This window comes from Benincasa hispida, chromosome 9 (genome assembly GCF_027475165.1).
Source record: "Benincasa hispida cultivar pf3 chromosome 9, pf3_genome.v1.1, whole genome shotgun sequence".
In the NCBI taxonomy this organism is placed as follows: Eukaryota; Viridiplantae; Streptophyta; class Magnoliopsida; order Cucurbitales; family Cucurbitaceae; genus Benincasa; species Benincasa hispida.
This window is the reverse complement of record NC_143486.1, coordinates 44,037,596-44,048,027: the sequence shown is the minus strand read 5'-3', so window position 1 is coordinate 44,048,027 and position 10,432 is coordinate 44,037,596. Positions and strand designations below refer to the sequence as shown.

At 37.2% G+C, this 10,432-nt stretch overlaps 1 non-coding gene across 1 annotated transcript; it reads left to right on the top strand.

Moving 5' to 3' along the window:
* Positions 1-759: 759 nt before the first annotated feature.
* LOC120087414 (small nucleolar RNA R71) lies at positions 760-861 on the top strand. Its single transcript, XR_005484554.1, has one exon. It is a non-coding gene; the product is annotated as a small nucleolar RNA R71 (small nucleolar RNA).
* The last annotated feature ends 9,571 nt before the right edge of the window (positions 862-10,432 follow it).

Here is a 10,432-nt window from a genome sequence, read left to right as displayed (position 1 = left end):
AGGTTACTTGTTTTTCAACTCGCTCGCTATCTGCCCTACCTGAATTTCCAGGATTCTGATAGATGACGCCTGGCTTTTTAGCAACACGTCATTCTAGGCTATGTACTCCTTCAATAGGTTCTCAAGCGGAGATCCTGAGCTCGACACCTTTCCTCCTCTATTAAAGGGTTGTTGATGTTGTTGATGCGTTTGTTGAAATGCAGGCGGCGGTCCATTCCTTTGCTGATGGTTCACCCCTGGGTGGTGCTCTTGATGATTTCCTCTTGTCCAAGAAAAATTTGGATGATTTTTCCATCCAGGATTATATGTATTGGAAAATGGGTTGTTTTTTATGAGGCATACTGACTGAGAGTTTTATGGACATTCAGCATAGGAGTGAGGATCTCCACAGCCCACACAACTAACCATGGGCTGCCCAAACGCCTCTACCTGATTCACCTTTTGTTTATTTGATGCGTTTCCCAACGTTATGTTCTACAGAAGGCTGGTCATCGTAGCCACTTGAGCAGAAAGTGTGGCTAATGCATTGGAATCGATAGAATTAACGTTCTGAGATCTCTTCTTCCTATCAGTTCTTCCATCATATGTATCATCCACCCATTCCATATTGTGTTTAGTAATGCAGTCTAGTATCTCTTTAGTCTCAATGTAAGATTTGTCCATAAGTCCACCAGCTGCTGCTGCGTCTGCTGCCATCTGCGATGCTCTATTCAGTCCTTCATAAAACGTCTCCATTTAGCGCTTAAGGTCTCAATTCTTGACCATGATTTGGGCAATTCTTGACCAAGCCCTTAAAATGCTCCCATGCGGCGCTTAAGGTCTCAGCATCTTCTTATTCAAAGTTCATAATCTCTCAACGCCTCCTCGCGTTGGTGGTGGGTGGGAAGTATTTTTGCATAAATTTTTCCACCAACTTCTCCCAGATGGTGATTTCACATGGCTTCAGTGAGCTCACCCATTGTTTTGCATCATCACGCAAAGAATAGGGAAACAAGGACAGCCTGATCACCTCTGGGGTGATTCCAGGAATCACAAATGAATTACACGTTTCCAGGAAACGCTTCATGTGGGCGTCAGGATCTTCACCATGGCCACCCCCAAATTGTCTAGCAGTCTTGAGTATTTGGAGCATAACGGATTTCATCTTGAACCTAGTTCCATTCGGCGTTGGGTATATGATTCCTGGAGAGAAATCATACAGTACAGGGATGTGTATTCACTCATGGGACGCGTGCTGCTATTCACCATCAGGATCAGATTCTGTGTAGCATGAGCTAGTTGCTGATGTGCTTATTCTTCCGCCATTGCTCGTTGCCTGTTATATTGTCTGAGAAATTGCTACCTCAACCTTCCACGACAGTTAGATCGGTTCCTACGTCGGAAGGTCATTTCAATCTTGGGGTCGTATTTGAGTTAAGGAGTGCTCTCCCTGCTCATAAACGTGCACAAGCTTAGGCTTAGCTTGTAATACTCCCTCGACCGAAGTGTTCCTACAACAGATACAAACGAAATTTCTGGTTAGTCTTGTTTTTGAATCCCCGACAACGGTGCCAAAAGCTTGTTCGCTGCTATCGTGATTCACTCTACGAGTGTTTTGTATAAAATAAATTGAAAGAATAAGTTCTAAGTATAAGTGATGCGTTTATGCGTTTAAGTAATTGTAACACGTTGAGGCGTTAGATATATGCAGCAGAACGCACACAACTCCTTCTAATAACGTTCAAGTTTTTCTAAACCAGACTCAAGTATAAATCTAATTTAGGTTCCTGGTAAATCTAGGGTCGAACTTAGGGATTCAGTTAACTAAACGTAGACCTTGCGTTGTATCTCTATAAGGGTTTTCCTAAATAAATGTGAGAAATGGCTATTTACACTAAATTGTTGTGCCTATGCAAGAGATGCAAAAGAGTTGAGTAGTTAGTGATGGATCATGTGAGAATGGAGTTTAATGTAAGTGGATGCGTTGGTCTAAGATGAATGTACACAAACCAGGATGTGATGTGGATGAGATGGAGTGATTTGCTTATCTTTTGTTTAGGCGTTAGACTTCATTCAACATTTCTCAATGCGAATAACATACAAAACCTATCTCTAGGATGCATGCGTCTAACACAGAATGCAACAAACACCAGTAAGTCTATCTCTAGCTGTACTAGGCTTTCTACTTGATGCAGCTTAGTTATTCTTTCGAACAATCTAAGTTAAAGATGCTTTTTACCAATTTGTCAAGTTGGCTTAAGCGTTGAAATGAAGTTTGCATAAAGTATTAATGCATTCAACATAAACAAGAGACAAACAAGGGCAAAGTGTGATGGATCAAATATATAAATTTTATAAAGAAACAGAGAGTCTTTACAAACGCAATATTTAATCAAATGAAATGAAAGCGATAAATGAGATGAAGGAAACTGAGTCAAGGCAAAGAATACAATCTCTTGTATTTCTTTGGCTTAATCTCGTTGTGTACAATCACTTGTATAGGAATTGGATGAAGTGTCTTTCTCAAGATTGGCTTCCTCCGCTCCCTGACCAGCGGTGGTGGTGGTTCTCAACCCTTCTGATCGTCTTGGCACCACAACACAGCTTGTAAAAGACTAAAACTATGACTACACTATATAGAGAGTAAGGATCTTGATAATTTCTGAACTTTTTTTATTCTGGAGGGACTTCATCTATTTCTAGGCGTTGGTCACGTCCACTTGGTGAATTTGTAGCATTAAAGTCCATGCTCTGGTCAGCATTAAAGTCCATGCCCTGGTTAGCCGCCTAACTCTCGGAAGCTTTTCAGATGTCGCCTATTGCAGGTGCCCATACTTGCAAGTGGTGATGTGACACAATCAGTTTGGATCAATGAATCTTCTCTACGTTGAACTCCCTTTGACGCATGGCCCATGCATTAGATCTCTTCCTGCGGCACTTGTCTAATGCATTTTCGTTAATCCTCGTGTTGAAATCCTGCAATATAGTGCGTTAGCGCCTCGATATTTCGTAACAAAACTTGTTTTGCATGAGTTTGCTAATGTTTGAATAAATCAATGCGTTTCTTCTAAAAATAAGGAGAATTTATCATTAAAAACCTTAGTTGGTCCAATTTAAGAGGAAAAATAACTTGTATTTCTACAAGTTATCAATTGCACATGCTTGTTGTTTTTTGGAGACATAAGCTAGTCATTTTTTGGCGACTATCCCCTTATAGGGTTGTAACATGGGATTCAAAAGAACTCAAACTCCAGAAATGGATATGATCTCTTAGGTCCATTCCCAACCTTGACTTTCCAATTTGGTAGCATCATTGGGGCCGACCTCTGAGGTCTAAAAATGGAGGTCTGTTGGATTTTATGTCCTAAAACTCGTAGTTTGTAAATTGATAAACATATTCTGTTTTGTTTTTCGATAAAATTGTTAGTGAAATTGTAATCTTGAATCCAATAAACTAAGGTCCTGAGGCTATTTAATGTAGACTTGAACTTTATGTGATGACATAAAACATGGATCAAATTCTAGTATATAGCCTAAAATGGTCTATAGTATAGGGATAAGGTTGGGTGCCTTGTTCTGGGGACACTATGGATGCGACCCATTTTGTAGTTAGTACAAACAATGTGATCCTGAATTGTTCATATAGAGATATGTGAGTGTGGGCATCCTATGCAATGAGTTTGTATAAGACTGGACCACGACTTAGTCACTTTTACTTTATAACACCGTTTACTGTTTAAAACTGATAAATTTAAATTTGATGACCTAGGTAACTCGATCTCAATCCTGAGCTAACTATGAACTCCTGTTTATTCGGGATTATCCTTAGATCTGCATGGGTGAGAGCAGCTCAACAGTGTTGGCTCAATAAGCCTCCCATTTCAAGGGTAAGACCGGGTAAATGGCTGGGGACATAGGGTGCAAGAAGAACTTCACTCCTACCCATCTCTAAGGGTAGTAGATAGGTTGTTCCCTTAAGTGATGACTTTGGAACAAGAACAAGGGGCCCCACCCTCTCACTAGGCTGAGAGGAACTGGATTTTTTGGTTGGATCACAAATCAATTGTTCTTTAAAAGTTCAGTGGGACTGAAGGAACAAGAAGTGTTCTTGGAAGTAAAACGGTATTTTGACCCAACCAAGACCACGAACAACCTGTGAAAGATTGACTTACTGGTTATGGTTATATCAGATGGACAGAAACATATCTACAGTGAGGGGAGTGCAACTATGGGACTTTAGTGGAATGACCCGTTAGTTAACAAATGTTGATTAATTAGGTTAAAGAGTTTTATCGGTTAATCTCGAATTATTGGAGCCATGATCTGTAGGTCCATTAGGTCCCCTGCTAGCTCATATGGATTAAACTTAGAACAGTATGTTGGATTAATTTGAATTGTTATAATTAAAAAAAGGGATTAAAACCGACAAGTATATGCGATATCGCTATCGGTTTTTTGTATGGCGCTCTATATTCAAATGTGATTTGAATTTTTAAAATATGAATGTGGATTTATGTTCGGGAGGTCAAAATTAGTCAAGAAGGTTAAAATTGTAAAAAGTCAAAGGGTTGACTTTTTTGCTAAACGTCAAATTTTGACTTTGACCAAATAGAAAAGTACCATTTTGCCCTCGACTAAGAGTTAGTGGGATTATCCAACATTTGTTAGATAATCCCACTAACTTAAGTAGACTATGTGTAAACATTATAGAATGACACATAGCCCACTTTGGTTTAGTGCTTTGTGAGGTGTTGAATTTTGGTGAGTTTTTATATACATTAGATGCATGTAATTGTTTAATAAAAAGAGGTTTTTGAAATCTTTTTCTCTTCTTCTTGAAAAAAAGTTTTCTATTTTTGGTTTCCAAAATTCTCACCAACCTTGAACCACCCTTTCTTCCCTTTTTCATTCCTTCATTCACTGGGTCTTACAACCCGGTTCTGAGTCCAGAGAATAGCGGGTAAACTCTAGTGGTGGTCCGGAAGAGTTCGGGTCGAGATTCAGTGAGAAAAAGCTTTTTTCGAGAACTACAAAGGTTGTACTCTACTCATTTTAATTTACTGTTTTTCCTTTTAATTAGAAGCAATTAGAGTATAATTAGATCCTTATTCCACTGCGTATGTCTCGTGTTCCATCAAGGTCACACTTACAAAAGTTACTAAGTGTTAGTAAGTTCTTGACCAAAAACGGTACCTAAATGATTATAGGAATAAGAATTATTCTTGAATTAGTATTTAGTCAAGAATGTCTTGCTTCAGTAAAGGAGTATTTGACTGCCCCTCGATAGCATGTGTTCTAACTCATTAAAGTATCATTGCAAATAAATAATGAAATTTTGGCACATTATTACTTTTGCTAAAATTTGATTGGATTTTTAAAAAATATACTAATTAGAATTTGTTTATAATTCTAGCATATCGAATTCTTCTATATTGCATGCTTCCAATAAATTAACGATATTAATTTTTCAACATGGAAATCAAATATAAACGCAATACTAGCAAATAATGATTTAAAGTTTGTTTAACAGAGGAATGTCTTCCATCTCCCCGCTCATCTGCAAACCAAAGAGTTTGGAATGCATATGATAGATGGATTAAGGCAAATGAAAAGGCTTGAATCCATATCTTAGTAAATATATCTGATAAACTAGCTAAGAAATTTGAGAACATGATTTCTGCTAAAGAAATCATAGATTCGTTACAGACATTCTTTGGACAATTTGTTAGGAACGATATTCTTGGAGAAGTTTATAACCATGACATAAAGGATAGAACCTCTGTTAATGAACATATTCTGGATATGTTAAAAGTAATAAACACAAATGTCATAGATCAGCAAACTAAGAAAGCACAAAAAAGTAAATATAATTTACTTGTCATTGAAACATGTTTAGTGGAAAATGATAAATTAACTTGGATATTGGATTCAAGTGCCGCTAATCATATTTGCACTTTCGCTCAGGAAACTTTAAGGTGGGATCGAAGAGGTTGTCTCGGCTAAAGCAGTGGGAGATATGAAGTTATTTATTGAAGATAGATTCATTTCACTTGAAAATGTTTATTACATTCCTTCCATAAGGAGGAATTTAATATCTATCTCATGAAGTGTTCATTATTTCAAAAGGTATTAAAATATGTTCTGCAAAACTGGAAAATAATTTATGTGTTAAAACCAACTGATGTAAAAGCTATTTTGAATATAGAGAATAAAACAACTGAAACTCAAAATAAGAAATGAAAAAAAAAATCTCCTAATGTTTATCTTTGGCACTTAAGATTATGCCACATCAATCTCAATAAGATTGGGAGATTGGTTAAGAGTGGACTCCTTAATCAGCTAGAAGACAACTCTTTACCACCATGTGAATCCTTTCTTGAGGGTAAAATGACCAAATGATCTTTTACGGGAAAAGGTCTTAGAGCCAAAGAACCCTTAGAGCTCATATACTCAGACCTCTGTGGTCCGATGGATGTTAAAGCACAAGGAGGGTATGAATATTTCATCAGCTTTATTAATGATTAATCTAGATATGGTTATATTTACCTAATGCATCATAAGTTCGAAATCCTTGAAAAGTTCAAGGAATATAAGGCAGAGGTTGAGAACCAATTAAGTGAAAAGATTAAAGTACTTTGATCAAATCGAAGTGGTGAGTACATTAACTTAAAATTCCAAGACTATTTGATAGAAGACGGAATTCAGTCTTAACTCACAGCACCCGGTACACCTCAACAGAATGGGATAGAGAAAAGGAGAAATAGATGTTGGACATGCTCAGTTGCCTAATTCTTTTTAGAGACATGTAGTAGAGACTTCTGTGTATATTTTGAACATGGTTCCTTCGAAAAGTTTTTCAGAAACACCTTACAAGTTATGGAGATGACGTAAAGGTAGTTTACGTCACTTCAGGATTTGGGGATGCCCAACACATGTATTGGTGCAAAACCCAAAGAAACTGGAACAATATTCAAAAGTATGTCTATTTGTAGGATACCCCAAAGAGACAAAAGATGGTCTATTCTATGATCTTCAGGAAGATAAAATATTTGTATCGACAAATGCAACATTCCTAGAGAAGGACCACATAAATAGTCATCAACTTCGCAGTAAGCTAGTATTAAGTGAAATGTCCACAGAAGTTACAGACAAGTCAACAAGGATTGTTGATCGTGTTGGACCTTCAACAAGAGTTGTCGATGAAATTGGTGAAGGAACTCTAAATATAGAAGACCTATGAGTGGAAGTGGATCATCTAAACTCCATTGTGAAAGAACACATACATTCATAGTTATACTAAACAGATTATGCATTAAATCATAAATTACAGCATGCTTCTTGAAATAAATACAAAAGTTAGAGAGACAATACCTTTGAAGAACATTTCTTCAAGAATATCCCTCGACCAAGCACGAATGCAACGAGCAAGAACTCAAACTCGATCTCCCTCGAATACTAGCAAGTATCAACTCGATCCTCGAATTGATCCGGACACTACCACTAGATTACCTTAGTATTCTCGGTGTGAGAATCTAGGAGTGGTGGGCTCTGACTTATTTTGGATAGAGGGAAGGCTTAGAGTGAAGGAGGAGAACGATTGAGTAAGTCATAACACTATCGTGTAGAAGATGAGGTCTATCGCATAGACTCAATACTCGGTCATTTAGGCTCTCTAAAGCTATCGTGTAGTAAAACTCTTTTTACTCGATTGTTAATTGTGTCCCGTTGAAGTTAGAATAATTAGGAAAATAATTTTTCATTTTATCCCACTTTTTCCATAAAATCGTGTAACCACCCACTAAGGTTGTTTATTGAGAAAAAGAAATTTAATTATCAAATAATTAATAAAGTGTAAATAAATAAAATAACTAGTTTATCATATTATATTTATAATCTATAGTTTTAATATTGCATCATATACAATATATAAACCATAGTTGTTTTTCTATTTTATGGTAATTAATATAAATCATATTTATATTAAATTAAATAACTATGAATCTAATTCATAGAAATCATATTTGAATCATATTCAAATACTAGTTCCTCCAATCATATGATAATGTATCAAATATATTATGTCAATTGTATCATATATAATTGAATTAATTGAATTATATCATATATAATCAAATTCTCTCTTATTAATTTGAACATTTCAAACTAACCCAAAAATTGATTTTCAACTTGAATCCATTGAGCTAAAAGGGGACCTTATAGACCTATAGCTTGAAGCTCCAACGGTACGTGAATAACTGACTAAACTCTTTAATCACATTATCCACCATCCATTAATTGTCGGGCACTCCACTAAAGACCGACGACTGCACTCTTCGCACTACAGATATATTTATGTGTTCATTGAATATAACCAATCAACAGTACGATGACCCTTAAAAAATCGCTCGTAAGTACAGTTGGGCCAATTTACCGTTTTGCCCTTGTAGTTACATCTAACTCCTTAAGTATCATTGATTCCTTTAATGAACAATAGATCATAGTTCTACTATGACTAAACCCTTGTCGAGCCAAGAGAGGGCGTGGTGCCACATTGTTCAAGCCCCAGAATCAGCTCTTAAGGGAGCAATTTATTTACTTACCCCTGCTTCAGGGAATGAGTGAATTCCATCTTATGTAGTTGAGTTCCTAGCTCCCCACTCAAAGGAATTTCCAAAATGGTAGGCTTATTGAGTCGACGATCTGGCCATTCTTACCCATGCCAATCAAAGGACCACCTTCATAGGCAGGAGTTCACAACTCACTCAAGATTAAGGTCATGTTACCTATGGTCATCCTAGTGAAATGAAAGTCTTAATTATGAACAACGTTATATAACGAGACTAAACATTTCGTGGTCCGTTCTTATATAAATTGCTTTGTATACAATATCCCCCATCGCATGTTTAATACAAAAATGATCAGGATCAGATCATTTGTGGCACTTTACAACATTTGTAACACCTACAAAGCGGGTCTTACTCGTAGTGTCACCAGGATAAAGTATCCAGCCTTATCCATCTACTATAGACCATTTAGGTTATCACTTAAACACGATCCACTTGTATGTCTCCACATACATGTTTAAGTTACAATGATAACCATGGATCTTAGTTTATTGGTATGTAGTCAATGCAACTAAAATATCAAATATTTCATAGACTAAAGTGAATAAAATATCATATATTATAAATAACAAAGCTTTTGTTCATACAAGTGTTTACAAACTACAAGACCCTACGAGATTTAGGGCATCAACCCCAACAATCTCTCATTTATCTTAAAGCTAGTGGGGTGTACAAGATAATCATATTACAAGTACACAAAATAATAAACTAGGGCACAAACGCCCAGAACAAGATCTCCCACTTGCCCTAGTCCAGTCGTGGTCTGTCCCATAGACTCATACTCTGCAGGTGGCTCTCAAACACTATAGCCGTGAGGGCCTTCGTAAACGGATCAGCAACGTTGTGCTCCAAAGCTATCTTCATGACAATCACGTCTCCTTAATGCACAATCTCTCGGATAAGATGGTATTTCTGCTCAATGTGCTTTTCACGCTTATGACTCCGAGGCTCTCAAGAATTCGTCACAGCTCCACTATTATCACAATAAATGGTGATAGACCCAGACATGTCTGGAACAACTTCCAAATCAGTCAGGAACTTCCTAAGCCAAACGGCCTCTTTAGCAGCTTCACAAATTGCTACACATTCGGCCTCCATAGTGGAGTCTGTGATGCACCCCTGCTTGGTACTTCGCCATACTACAGCCTCTCCGTTAAGAGTGAACATTGATCTTGAAATGGATTTTCGAGAATTCTTAATAGTCTGACAATCAGAGTTCGTGTATCCTATAAGCATCAAATCCTTAGAACCATACACAAGCATGTAGTTCCTCGTTCTCTGAATATAATTGAGGATGTTCTTGATGGCTGTTCAGTGACCAGGTCCTGGATTAGACTGATATCTACTGACTATTCCCATTGCGTAGCAGATGTCAGGTCTAGTACATAACATCGCATACATCAAACTGCCCACGACAGAGGCATATGGGACCCGTCTCATTTCTTCAACCTCTTGAGGTGTCTTAGGACACTATTTCTTAGACAATGTAACTCCGTGCCTAAAAGGCAATAGGCCCCTCTTGGAGTTCTGCATCGAGTACTTGATCAAAATCTTGTCAATGTACGATGCTTGAGACAATGCTAGCATTTTATTCTTTTGATCCCGAAAGATCTTAATCACAAGAACAAACTGAGTCTCTCCTAAATCTTTCATTTAGAATTGGGTCGCTAGCCAGTTCTCAACTGAAGTCAGTAAGCCTACGTCATTCCCAAAAAGTAGGATATCTTCTACATATAACATTAGGAAAACTACTGAATTATTGATGATTTTCTTATAGACACAAGGCTCATCAATGTTTTGGTCAAAGCCATAAGACTTGATCATAGTAT